We start from the raw sequence: 14081 nt of genomic DNA on the forward strand, positions 1-14081 counted from the left end.
GTCACAGGCCTCCAGTCTGAAAAACAACCCTCCACCACCACCCACTGTCTTCTACCTTTGAGCCAGTTCTGTATCCAAATGGCTAGTTCTCCCTGTATTCCATGAATCTAACCTTGCTAATCAGTCTGCCATGGGGAATCTTGTCGAACGCCTTACTGTCACCAGCTGCTATCCTGAGAAGGACTCTTTTATCCCCACTCTCTGCTTTCTGCCAGAAAACTAAGCTTCTATCCATGCTAGCATCTCTAACACCATGGGCCCTTATCCTACTCCATAGCTTCCTGTGTAGCACATTGTCAAAGGCCTTCTTGAAGCCCAGGCAGATAATACCCATTGGCTCTCCTTGGTCTAACCTGCTCATTACTTCCTCAAAGAATTCTAGTAGATTTATCTGGCATGACCTCCCCTTGATGAAACCATGCTAACTCTGCCTTATTTTACCATGCACTTCCAAGTATTCAGAAATCTCATCCTTCATGATGAATTCCAGGATCTTATGCATGACTGAGGTCAAGATAAATTGATCTGTAATTTTCCATCTTCTGCCTTACTCCCTTTTTAAACAGGGGTGTTACATTAGCAATTTTCCAGTCCTCTGGGACCCTCCCTGATTCTAGTGATCCCTGAAAGATCACCACTAATGCCTCCGCTATCCTTCAGCTATCTCCCTTAGAACTCTGGGGTGTAGTCCATCTGGTTCAGGTGACTTATCCACTTCAGGCCATTCAGTTTTTCCAGCACCTTCTCCTTGGTGATGACACCATACTCAGCTCTGCCTCTGACTCCCTTGAATTTTTGAGAAACTACTTGTGTCTCCCATGAAGACTGACGTGAAGTAATTATTCAGTTCCTCAGCCATTTCTTTGTTCCTCACTACTATCTCTCCTGCATCATTTTTCAGTGGCCCATTGTCCACTTTTCCTTCTCTTTTGCCCTTTATATGTCTGAAGAAACTCTCACAGTCTTCCTTTGCTTACTGGCTAGCCTATCCTCCTATTTAATCTTCACCCTCCTTATTTCTTTTCTTTATTATGCTCTATTGGTCTTAGAAAGTTTCCCAATCCTCTGCTTTCTCACTGCCCTTCACCACATTAAATGCTTTTTCTTTTGCTTTTATGCTAACCCTGACTTCCCTAGTCAGCCATGGTTGCCTCATCCTCCCTGTACCATTCTGCTTTTTCCTCAGGATGTGCTCTGCTGTGTTTCCTGACTTACTCCCAGAAACTCCTGTCATTGTTGTTCCACTGTCTTTCCTGCCAGGCTCCTCTCTCAGTCAATTCTACCCAGCTCCTCCCTCATGCCTCTGTAATTGCCTTTATTCAGCTGTAATATCATTACCTCTGATTTTCTTTTTTCTCTCTCACATTGCAGAGTAAATTCCATCATATTATGATCACTGCTTCCTAAGGGTTCCTTCACCTTAAGCTCCTTTATCAAGTCTGCCTCATTGCACTAAATCCAGTTTTGCCTGTTCCCTAGTGGGGGCTCCATCACAAGCTGCTCCAAAAAGCCATCTAGTAGACGTTCCACAATGCCACATGATGGCTCAGTGGTTAGCATTGCTGCCTCACAGCACCAGGGACCTAGGTTCGATTCCAACCTCGGGCGACTGTCTGTTTGGAGTTTGCACATTCTCCTTGTGTCTGCATGGGTTTCCTCCGGGTGCTCTGGTTTCCTCCCACAATCCAAAGATGTGTGGGTCTGGTGAATTGGCCATGCTAAATTGCCCATAGTGTTCAGGGATGCATAGGTTAGGTGCATCAGTCAGAAGTAAATGTAAAGGAATGGGTTCTGGGTGGGTTACTCTTCAAAGGGTCGGTGTGGACTTGAAGGCCTGTTTCCACACTGTAGGGAATCTAATCTAATCATTTCTTGTGATCCACTACCTACCTGATTTCCCCAGTCCACCTGTATATTGAAATTCCCCATGATCATTGTAACTTTGCATTTCCTAAACATCACTTCTGCGTCCTGGTGTATCTTGCGCCCCAGCTCCTGACTACTGTTTAGAGGCCTATACATGACTCCAACTACGTTTTTTAACCATTGAGTTCCTCAATTCTACCCACACAGATTCCACAGTATCTGACCCTACTTAATTTCTTATTGTTGATGTAATTTCATTTCTTACTAATGGAGCAACCCCACCCTCTCTGCCCACCTGTCTATCTTTTCGATAAGATGTAACCCTTGAATATTCATCTCCCAATCCTGATCCCCTTGCAGCCATGTCTCTGAGATGCCCATATGTTATACCTGCCCATTTTGATCTGTACCACAAGCTCATTTACCTTATTCTTTACACTGTGTGCATTCAGATATAACGCCTTTAATCCTTTGTTAACCATCCCTCTTCTCATAGAACATAGAACATTACAGCGCAGTACAGGTCCCTCGGTCCTCGATGTTGCTTCGACCAGTGGAACCAATCTGAAGCCCATCTAACTATTCCATTCTCGTCTGTATGCCTAACCAATGACCATTTAAGTGCCTTAAAGTTGACAAATCTACCACACTGTGAATTGTCATTGTCATTGTCTCGTTGTGATTCGTTTGTGCAGTGTACTAGAAGTTTGATTGTTAATCGTTTCCAGGTGCTCTGTCCTATTTGTGTCTGTGCTGGAGATTTTAATAACCTTTCCCGAGTTCTGCACTCTTACCACCTCTTTTAATTTGGGTTTTCTGATTTTCCCCACAACTGTCAGAAGGGACTGCACACCTTAGACGGAAGAGGCTTTTTTGTCTGGTAGAGAGAAAAAGAATAAGGGGATCCACTGTCCAAATTGGAGCAGAACTACCTCAGAGTGAAACTGTACAGTGGGTTCTCCCACAAGGGAAGACGGATATTGTGAGCTTGTTTCCCACCTTCTACAGCCTTCAGAGGATGGGGAGTGTGCATATGGGTCCTGGGTGGAATGTAATTCAAGTTTTTAACACTGCAATCTATTTTTGCTAAGCAAGGGCTCCCAGGGATAAGAAGCAAAGGCTGGAAAATGGAGTCACAGTGGCAGTGTGCCATGATCTGATTGAACATCGAAGTGTGCTCAAGGGGCTGAATGGCCTCATTGTGTTGCAGCCATTCTAATCAGTGATGATTCAAAACGATGTCTCCACAGGTGGGGCAGCACATTGAAGAATGGCTGAGAGACTTGCGTCCAACTGACATTGTTTGGAGTTGGATGCCGCATTGTGTTAGTCATGGTGCTTTAGAGATGTCCTTCCAGCCAGTGTTAAACCACCGACAGTTTACATAATGGAAGCTGACTCTTTGACCGCGAATGTAAAAATGTGTCATTCTTGGAAACACACCAGGTCGTGGCCGTTGCTGGAATACAGCAAGTGAATGTAAGAGTTATGAAGTGTGGCTTGTCTGAAGTGTGATGTACTGAAGTTTAAAAATGTCCTTCCCAAAGGTTTTATTTATGAGCTTCCCTAGATGAATAACAGCGATGACTTAATTGTTTCCTGATCATCCCCACTGCACAATCCGAAATTCCGATGGCATGATATCGAGTGGTTAAGTGTCTAGAGAAGGTTCTGGGTGACTGGGTCAGGGCATATTCAGCCTGTCTGCCTTCCCAGCCACATCGTGGGGAAAGCCTAGCTCATGGTGACCACCAGGAACACTATTGTCAGAAGGATGTTGCCAGAATTGGAGGGTTTGAGCTATAGGGAGAGACTGAGTAAGCTGGGGCTGTTTGCCCTGGTACTTCGGAGGCTGAGGGGTGACCTTACAGAGGGGACATGGATAGGATAGCCCAGGTCTATTCCTCGGGGTAGGGGAGTCCAGAACTAGAGGGCATAGGTTTAAGGTCAGAGGGGAAAGACGGTGTGGCGTGTATGGAACGAGCTGCCAGAGGAAATGGTGGAGGCTGGTACAATTACAACATTTAAAAGGCATCTGGATGGGTATAAGAATAGGAAGGGTTTAGAGGGAAAAGGGACTAGATTAATTTAGGATATCTGGTCGGCATGGACAAGTTGGACTGAAGGGTCTGTTTCCGTGCTGTGCACCTCTATGACTCTAAGTCAAACAACAATGTGCAATGGACTGGAGGTGAGTCGGGAGTTGGGGGGGTTGCTCCAAGAGGGTTAGCGGTTGGGTCTAGAGAGGTGAGATGATGGCTACAGGAGCTGTGTTTGCAGGCCAGGGAGGAGACCCGCAAGAATTAAAATGCAGTAACCTTTGGATTTCTCTTTGGAGGCTCTGCATGTCACCTGGATGATAGCTGGGGTGTCTACGCTTTGTCGCTCCACTGATAGCACTCTCACCTCTGATCTGCAAAGTTTGCAGGTTCAAGTCTCACTTCAATGCTTGAGTACAAGATCCAACAGCACTGATTGAGTTAGCTCGACACTGTCAGTGGAATACTGAGGCAGTGCTGCACTCCACCTCGATAAGAAATTAAACTGTGTCACTGGTTATAAAGGACCTTCTGCCCCTTTTTCAAAGTAGATCAGGGACATTATCCAGCGTCCAGGTCAATATCTATTTCAAAGTCAACACGAGACCAATTATTTAATTGCTAACACCATGTTGTTTGGGAACTTGCTTTGTGCAAAAAGACTGTTGTGTTTCCTTCATAATAACAGGGGCAGCTTCAAATTATTTCTTCAGCTCTCTGGGTCAAAATAATTTATTTTCCCTCAAGCGCTCCTCTTGTGGTTTTCTCAAAGGCCTGTTTGTTTCTCCGGAGCTGCTTTCTGGTTTTCAGACGCTTCTTTTTCAAACTCACTAACCCTAACCCTACTCCTTTATTACGTGACATGTTACATCTATCATTACCTTCTGTTTTTATGTTGAATAGCATTTAGGGTCTCCTTTATATTGATATGATAGTGCAACAATTATATATTAGTAAGTTTACTGAAACTCTCATTCATGCCTTTGATTAGATTAGATTAGATTAGATTACATTACAGTGTGGAAACAGGCCCTTCGGCCCAACAAGTCCACACCGACCCGCCGAAGCGAAACCCACCCATACCCCTACATTTACCCCTTACCTAACACTACGGGCAATTTAGCATGGCCAATTCACCTGACCCTGCACATCTTTTTTGGACTGTGGGAGGAAACCGGAGCACCCGGAGGAAACCCACGCAGACACGGGGAGAACATGCAAACTCCACACAGTCAGTCGCCTGAGGCGGGAATTGAACCTGGGTCTCTGGCGCTGTGAGACAGCAGTGCTAACCACTGTGCCACCGTGCCGCCCAGTGGGGATGATCAGGAAACAATTAAGTCATCGCTGTTATTCATCTAGGGAAGCTCATAAATAAAACCTTTGGGAAGGACATTTTTAAACTTCAGTACATCACACTTCAGACAAGCCACACTTCATAACTCTTTGTTATCTCTACACTGGACAATTCCAACACACTCCTGGCAAGTCTCTTCCATTGGCCCCTTTGTTAGTCCTGAGGTTTCGCAGTTTGAAGCACCTTGCACATTTCGTTAAGTTAAGGTTGCTCTATTGAACTTCATACTCGATTCTAAATGCTGCTGTGTTCTCCATCTAAAGCTCTGAGGTCTTCAAACTAAACCTGCTCTCCTATCCTCAAGCTTCATCCCCTAGCACTGAAGCTCAGCTCACGTTATTTGTGGAGATCTAGATAAATTTCCAGGGCACTTCGTTCAATAGCTTTTCCAACCCCAGATTGTGAACTAGCCCATCATGCCAGCTACCAGTCTTTTTTTTTAAGCTAGGTTGCCTTCATATAGCCTGATCCAGGTTCACAGAAAGGCACACATGTTGTTGCACAGGATTAAACACAATAAATAAGAATAAAATAATCAGCTACCTGTCTTTCGGGAGGTGAATGCACCAGCTGCTTCCCCTGACTTTGAGTGCTCGTTGGCTGCCAGTCGCATTGGGACAACCGGCAGTCATGAAGAGCACTATATAAATCGAAATCTTTTCTCAGTTTAGAACTGCTGGCCAAACAGGGCCCAGTTGGCATTCAGAAGAGGTCTACAGCCTGGGGTGGTTAGCACTGCTGCCTTAAAGTGCCAGGAACCCGGGTTCAATTCCACCCTCAGGTGACTGTCAGTTCTTCCGGGTGCTGCGGTTTCGTCCTACAGTCTAAAGATGTACTGCTTAGGTGGATTGGCCATACTAAATTGTCCCATAGTGTCCAAGAATGTTCAGGCTAAGTGGGTTAGCCATGAGGAATGTAAGGTTACAGGGATGGAGTGAGTCTGGATGGGATACTCTTCGGAGGGTTGGTGTGGATGTGATGGGCTGAATGGGCCTACTTCCTGTATTGATCCTATGGCTTGAGGGCAGAATGGTGTTATCTAATGGTGGATGAAATTTACTGGAGCCACAAAGGGGCACTTAGTCACTGCCTTTGACTCCAAGGGCGCATTGCCTTCCCCCCTCCTGGAGTCTCAACGTTTTACCCCATTCCTTTCTACTTTGTGATGGGAAGAAATAAGTCTTTGTGTTTTGGTGACAGGGATCTGGAGATCAGATGATTTCACATCAAGGAGGAGGTTGTCATTGGGCAAGGCACCATGGGATTCCTCCAGGCCCTTATGACACTTGAGACTCTGGTGTGCGATGCACTGGAGATCGTAAGAAGAGAAAAGAAAAATATTTAAACATGGGACCAAATAAAAAGAAAACAGAACTGAAGGAATGTTTATATGGAACATGCCAGAGACTTAACAGAGTCCAGGGCACCGGACTAGTGGTGATGTTAGACCAATGAAATTGGAAATGCATTGAATGGGATTAAAAGAAAACTGTCAATTGTTTATTAAAAACGGAGCAATCCACTGGGGCATCACATAAACTGTGCAGCATAAGTAAAAAACACTTCCGTAAAAGGCAGTCTGCATACCAGACAGCAGAATAAGATGAGACAGATCTTGAAACTTTCAACAGTGAAACCACACTGGAAGGACTGAACTCTGGCAGATGCTCTCTTGCACTTGGCGAAACGGGATTCAGTCTGCTGAGTGTCAGGCCATTTCTGAGGAGCTTTACTCACAGGGACAGATTGGCCAGGGAGCTGTGGATGAGCTGACTTTGGTATCTTGACCATTTAAATTAAGTTGTAGGCCCACATCTTGCTTAGTTTTGCTCCCTTTATGCTGAAAATGCCCAAATGATGAATTGGAAAACAGACAGACACACACACATGGACACACACACATGGACACACATACACGGACACACATGGACATGGAGACACAGACACGGAGACATGGACATGAACACACATACGGATGCACAGATACACACGTACACACACACACAAATGACCCTGCACAGACATAGACACGCATATACACACACAGATGCACATACCTACACTCATACCATGACACACACGCGCTCACACACACACAGATGTACACACGTATATACACACACACAAAACCACATACACACACATACATATGCACACATACAGATACAGACACCCACTTTGGAGACAGATACCCACTTATAACCCATGTACAAACACATAAAACACATGCGAACGCACATGATTACAGACACACACACATATGCACACGTGGACACACCCATGTACAATCCTTACACACAAGCGTATACACACAAGCACATAGTCAAACACACACCAATCCCCCCTCCCAATACACACACACATTCACTGAATTGGTGTTAATACTCTGGGGATGTGGGTTTAAATCCCACTTCAGCAACTGCTGGAATTTGAAATCAGTTGATAAATTGGAATATAAAAAGCTGGTCTTTGTCGTCATCAGTTGTGAAAATCCATAAGGTTCACGAGTGCCCTTTCAAGAAGGAAATCCCCAGGTAGGTGCAGTACAATTTGGCTGAATGGGAAGTTGTATGCAATATTGCAAAACATTGAACAGCAGCACATGTAAATGGTGATGTATTGGGTAGTGTAGATGTACAAAAGGCTCTGGGTTCCTTGTGCACTAGTCTGGAAAAGTAGACAGTCCGATGCAGCAAGTAATTAGTAATTAGGTATATTAGCCTTCATTACAATAGGATTTGAGTTCAGAAATTGGATATCTTGCTGCAGTTATCCAAGGCCATGGTGGGACTACAGCTGGGGTGTTGCATGCAGCATTGATCTTGCGACTGAAGAAAAGATGGACTCTCCTTAGATGGAGTGAAGAGGAGGCTCACTAGACTGGTAACAGGAATGTCGGGATTAACCTATTCAGTTTCCCTCTATTTTTCTGTCCATCTGTGTGGGACTGTGACGTGTGTGTGTGTGTGAGAGAGAGAGAGATTGGACAGCATCTTCTGGATGTCCTGCTAACATGCAGATGCTGAATACCATATGTAGAGCATGTGCTGTTTAGAGGGAGCATTAGTCCTGTGGGGCAAGAATCATTAGACTGGACCATTGCAGTTTAGAAAGATGAGAGGAGATCTGATTGAAACCTGTAAAACTCTAAGAGGGCTGGGCAAACTAGAATCAGGGAGGATGTCTTCCCTGGTTGGGGAGTCTAGAACTGGGGTGGGGGGGGGTGGGTGCATAGGCTCAGGATAAAAAGTAGGCCATTCGGACTGGGAGAGTGAGGACTGCAGATGCTGGAGATCAGAGTCAAGCATGTGGTGTTGGAAAAGCACAGCAGGTCAGGCAGCATCTGCGGAGCAGGAGAATCGATGTTTCGGGCATAAACCAGAAATTACTGATGAATGGCATTAAGGACTGAGATGAGGAAAAGGTTCTTCACTCAAAAAGAACTTGAGGAATTCTCTATCACAGAAGGCCAAGTCACTGAATATGTTTGAGCAACAAATCATTAATTGTTGAGATATTAAAGGCAATGAGGGGTATGGGGAGACAGTGGGAAGTTGATGTTGAGCTAGAGGATCAGCTATAATCATATTGAATGGCAGAGCAGGTTCGAAGGGCCAAATGGCCTACTCTTTCTTGTTTCTATGTCTCTACTTTTACCTTGTCTGGCCTATGTGTGACTCCAGACCCACAGCAATCTAGTGGACTCTTAATTGCATCTGAAATGGCCAAGTGAGCCACTTTTTTCCAGGGGTAATTCGGGCTGCAGCAATAAATGCTGGCCTTTCCAGTATCGCCCACATCCCATTAAAAGAAAAAAGAAAACAAAATATCAGAATTTTAAAAAATATTCCAAAAATATATTTTATTCATAAAAAATTCCTTTTATACATATACGTAGTCACAAACACAGTTCAGTTCTGTGCAATAGTATATGAAGGAAACAAGCAAACGTTGTTTGACTCTATCCAACAAACCACCCAAAAGCATCTTTCACTTGTACAAGACCATATTTATATGCGATTGAGACACCAGGAGGTTCTGATAACTGAATGTTCCCCCATTTAACTTTAGCAGAAAGACCTGGTATAATGGCCTTTCCCCACTGGAACCCGGCAGCAGCTGCTCCAACCTTTAGTGCTTCTCTCAGCACTGGAACTTTGGAATGTGCCAGTCTGCAACACTCAGTTGAGGTAAACTCCTTGTTCTGGAAGGTCAACGCAGTTTGGGCAGACCGAAGAGCATCTTTGACCAAGTTGATGGTCCTCCAAACGCAGTCAATGTTTGTTTTGGTGTGTTCCTGGGAAACAGACTGTAGAGCATAGATTGCTATGCAACCATTACTGATAACTGACATGCTAATTTTCTGCACTGGTTCTCCAAATATTTCTTAGGTTCTGTGCTGGTGACCCTCTACATGATGCAGTGTGCTGGTCTATAGACCTTTCACCTTGGGATTGGGAATAATTGCTACTTCCTCTCTAGCCTCAGGACTGTTGAAATGAGCAACACATCTCCAGCTACACAGGCTCTGGGTCAAAAGACTGTAAGCAGATTGGAAAATGGGTTTGCCATTCAGAGATAAAGTGCTAAGGCAGACTCGAGAAAAGGCAGAAGACGTACAAAAAGATTGGGTGAAAGTGAGGACTGCAGATGCTGGAGATTAGAGTTGATAGGGTGATGCTGGAAAAGCACGGCAGGTCAGGCAGCATCTGAGGAGCAGGAGAATCGATGTTTCGGGCAAAAGCGCTTCATCAGGAATCCCGAAACATCGATTCTCCTCCTCCTCGGATGCTACCTGACCTGCTGTGCTTTTCCAGCACCACACTATCGATAAAAAAAAGATTGGCCAACATTCATCAGATCTGTGATCCATCAAAATATTTTGATCTAAAATGTTAAACTGTTGCTTTATTTTTCATTGAGGCAGTTTCGGTTTTTATTTCAGGGTTTCAGTTCTTTTGTTCCTTTATATCCATAATTCACTCGCTTTCTTACTGCGGAAAACCTTAGGGATGATTGGTATTTGAGGTTAAGGTTGACTTCTGAGATACTTTTACACTCTGAGTACATATTTGGATTGCAAATGTAGGAAAATATTATCTCCTCTTGTACAAACTTGAGCAAAAAGCTTAAATTTCCCACAGGCTTCCTTGCATATTCCATTTCCATCACAGTCACTTCAGTCGGAAAAAAAATCTTTCCAAATAATGTGAGGAGGATGATCTGCAATTTCAAACTATTACCAAAGATACAACTGACGTCTTAGGTTCAGTGAACTGCAAGAGACAAGTTAAATACCAACTTCCCCTTCCTGCAAATTGTAAGTTTTAAACATTTCCAGGCATCAAGAATTACAAAATATAGGCAGATGTCCCCTTGTAATGTAGTCCACATTCCTCCTGTACACAATACCTGGCAGAAGTCTAAATTGCAGGAGATATTTATTAAGCCAGCTTTTCTTCCTTTTGTTTAATTTTTTTTTAACTGCAAAAACTTTTAGCAGCAAAGATCCCTGTCTGGAAATCCAAGGGAGCTGAACAGTCAGGAGAGAAAGCTGATGGAACACTCGAAATCTTGATCACTTAGGAAAATAACAAAACAAAAATCTCATCAGCAAAGAAAAGTGCTGGATTCTGGGCTTTAGAGTAAATGCAGGCAAAACAAAAAGACCGAAAAGAAAAACATTGTAATTGCAGAGGGTTTCAGACTGAAAGCCCAAGAAATACTTCTTTAAGAGAAATGATGGGCTGCTGCAGTAGGGTATCTTGGGGATGGGAAGGAACATTACTCTTCCGCCAACTGTAGGGAATGTCAATTGTTTGCATTCAAACTTTTGGTGAATTTGTTACTAGTTTGACGCTGGACTGTAATTCTGCAATTTGAAGTCAGAACAATTGCCCTGGAGCGTACTTAAGAAGGCCCATGATGCAAAATGGTGGCAGAAGGTAAATAATAAATGGTTCTGAAGCTCATTCAGGAGGGCATGGGACTCCTGCTGCATTTCAAGAGTGCCTGAAATATGAACCCAGGCATAACCTTTAATTGGATTTTGCTTCAGTTCGAAGAACATTCAAAATCTTGTGCATCCGTAGGCTAGGCTGAAGTCAGCCTCCATAAGAACCTTCTTTCCAAGATTTCCCTCTTCAGCCAATGCAAATCCATGAATACCATATACAGCGACACCCATTGTTGCATCTGACTGACCAGCTCATTTGGGTAAGTTCACCAGCAGTGCATTATTGGTCGTGAGGAAGGAGCCCCATGGTAGAGATTCACAAACCTCCAAGCCACCTGCAGACACAGACACAGACACACGCAGAGACACACACACACACGCACGTGCAGAGACACACACATGCACACGCAGGCACACACACATGCACACGCAGGCACACACACATGCACACGCAGGCACACACACGCACGTGCAGACATATACGCATGCTCAGACACAGGCACAACCACATGCACAAGCGCATACTCACACAGACAAACACGGACACATAGGCACAATTTCACAGACACACACGGCGCAATCACGTGCACACACACACAAATAAACACAGGTGTATACACAGTCAAACACATGAACACAGACACAGATGCAGATGCACATACAGGCATATACGGATACACACACAAACAGACACACGCACAGACATATACAGACACATACTGACACATGCACGGGCACATACACAGACACACTGCAGAATATGATGTGTGCTGACTAGATGTTTAGTACTTTGGCTATTTGTCCATTCATGTTACATTGGTTTGTTTTATGTTTGACACTGTGATACCGTTTAATTGTCCCCCATGCTTTCCATTTTCCTTCAGTACCAGCGTTGCTGAGCCAACTACCAAGAAGACAATTGGACATGCTGTACCAGGCCTTTGCAATGCCATTCCAAGGCATCTGTTAGAAATTATTTAACAATAGGCCACTGAAAAGCTCAATGATGTGTTATCTCTGTCCTTGTGCTAACCGCAGTCTTTCTCCTCATAGATTGGTCAGGCTAAACTCATTGATAGCAGCCATGCCCGGTGCTTAGCTCCATATAAAAGCCATTCAGGGTGACTGGTGGGGCAGACGTTCAGAGCAGATTAACACAGAGATTCACTGCTGTCATACATAGATCAATCTGGCACAGTGTGACAGCAGCACACATCATTTAAGCAGCTTGTCAAATACCAACAAGATCCAATCTTTCCTCATTAATTTTCTAGTCTTTGCTTGGCATGTGCCCACCTTGGCTTTAATTTCACCCCTTGCTTTGTTTTTGATTTTAACAATGTTCACAAAAAACAACTTTTTTTTAAACTTGTCCTTTCTGATTTCACCAGCGCATTTTATTTTTCTTTCTATTATTCCAACTTGAAAAAAATACCGAAGCCTTCCAAGCTGTTTATTGGTTTCAAATAGACAGCTCCAGCCTCTGTCTTAAAGCCTTTCTTCAGAAAAAAAAGGACAAAATACTCCTCTTAAAGCCAACCTCAGTGATGAGGAGCTGAAGACATAGCGCAGAAGATAAGACTGAAGTATTTGAAATCCATCTTCAGCCAGAAGAGATGGCACGGTGGCTCAGTGGTTAGCACTGCTGCCTCATAGCGTCAGGGGCCGGGGTTCGATTCCAGCCTTGAGTGACTGCCTGTGTGAAATTTGTACATTCTCCCAATGACTGTGTGGATTTCCTTCCACAGTCCAAAGGTGTGCAAGTTAGATAGTTTGACCGTAGTTAGGTGGATCATGCATGGAAAATACAGGGTTACAGGGATGGTGTGGATCTGTGTGGGATGCTCTTTGGAGGGTCAGTGTGGATTCGATGGGCCAAATGGTCTGCTTGCACACTGGAAGGATTCTATGATTCATAAGTGGTAGAGTTGATGATCCATCCTGGCCTCATCTGCAGCTCCCCAGGACAACAGAGGCAGGTCTTCAATTGATATGATTCTCAAGAAATGGCTGAAGGCACAGAATATTAAAATGCTACAGGCCCTGATATCATTCTGGCAATGGAACTGAAAGCTTGTGCCCCACAGCTCGCCGTGCAAAGCTGTTCCACTACAGCAGCAATGTTGGCATCTACCTGACAATTGCTTAAGCGCTTCCTGTGCGCTAAAAGCAGAGCAAATCAAACCCAGCCAGTTACTGCCTTTCCAATCTACTCTTGATCATCAGCAAAATGGCAGAAGGAGTTGTTGACAGTACCGTCATCAATTGGCCATTTCAAAGGAGTGAGCTGCTCACTGGCGCTCAGTTTGCCTTTTGCTATGGCCACTCAGCCTCTGATCTAATTACAGTCATGGTCCAAAGATGGACAAAAGAGCTGAATTCCTGAGGTTAGGTGAGAGTGACAGCCCTTGACAGTTGACCGAGCATGGCATCAAAGAGCCCTCTCTAACTGGGATCAATAGGTATCAGGGGCAAGCTCTCCACTGGTCAGAGCCATACCAAGCATAAAGGAAGATGGTTGTGGCTGTTGAAGGTTGGTCAGAAGTAAGGTGTGGGATGGAATATTCACTCCTTGGCTGGATGAGTGCACCTCCAAGAACACTCAATACCATACAGGAAAGAAAAACAGCCCACTTGAACTCAATCTTCAATATCTGGTCCCATCATCACCGATGCACAGTAGCAGCAGTGCGTGCCATCTGCAAGATGCACTCCCCAAGCTATAACAACAGCACCTCCTAAACCCATGATCTCCGGAAGGATGACAGCAGCAGATAGATGGGAACTTCACTATTGTATATTCCACTCCCAATCTACATACCCTCCTGACCTGGAACCAATATGCCCACTAATTTGTTTTATC

The 14081-nt window shown here is 44.4% G+C and overlaps 1 protein-coding gene across 6 annotated transcripts in view; it reads left to right on the top strand.

The window, feature by feature from the left end:
• smoc1 (SPARC related modular calcium binding 1) overlaps positions 1-14081 on the top strand; it is a 247025-nt gene that overhangs the window by 203094 nt on the left and 29850 nt on the right. The window lies entirely within an intron of this gene.

This window comes from Chiloscyllium plagiosum, chromosome 10 (genome assembly GCF_004010195.1).
Source record: "Chiloscyllium plagiosum isolate BGI_BamShark_2017 chromosome 10, ASM401019v2, whole genome shotgun sequence".
Taxonomy (NCBI): Eukaryota; Metazoa; Chordata; class Chondrichthyes; order Orectolobiformes; family Hemiscylliidae; genus Chiloscyllium; species Chiloscyllium plagiosum.